Below are 655 nucleotides of genomic sequence, written 5' to 3'. Positions count from 1 at the left end.
ACGGAGACAGAAAAGGAAATCAGAAAAGGAAACAGAAAAAGGTCTGAGGGCTCGTAAGTGGAAGACATCTTTGTTTTGTTTCCTCAGAGCGGACTGGACACCGTGTAAGGAAGACAGGACAGCGAAGAGATACGACTCAACCCCCCCCAGATCTGGAGAGAGAGGAGGAATGAAGTGGAGAAAGAAGATGAAGAGATAAGGGAAGGTAAGAGAGAGAAAAACACTGAGGAATCTGATAGAACTGACAGGTCAGCTAAGACAAATTAAAATATGGAAAAGACTGATTATAGCTGCAACGAATGATGATTTTCATTATAGATAAGTTTTGTTTTTTTCATTTAATTACTTGGTTGGTCTATAAAACATCAGAAAATAGTTAAAAATTCCCATCACCATCTTCAAATGTCTTGTTTTGTGCGACTTACTGTCCAAAAACCCAAAGACGTTCAATTTACTATAACATAAAACCAGGAAATTCTTACATTTGAGAACTTGGAACCATCAAATGTTTGACATTACATGAAAATTTGACAATTAATCAATTATCAAAATAGTTGCCAACTATTTTTCTGTCGACTGACTAATCGATTAACCGACTAATCGTTGCAGCTGTTATGCAGATAGATCATATAAAGTAACAAAAATAAACAAAAAC

Source organism: Sebastes fasciatus, chromosome 20, assembly GCF_043250625.1.
Source record: "Sebastes fasciatus isolate fSebFas1 chromosome 20, fSebFas1.pri, whole genome shotgun sequence".
NCBI lineage: Eukaryota > Metazoa > Chordata > Actinopteri > Perciformes > Sebastidae > Sebastes > Sebastes fasciatus.
The sequence above is the reverse complement of the archived record's forward strand: the minus strand, read 5'-3'. Positions refer to the sequence as shown.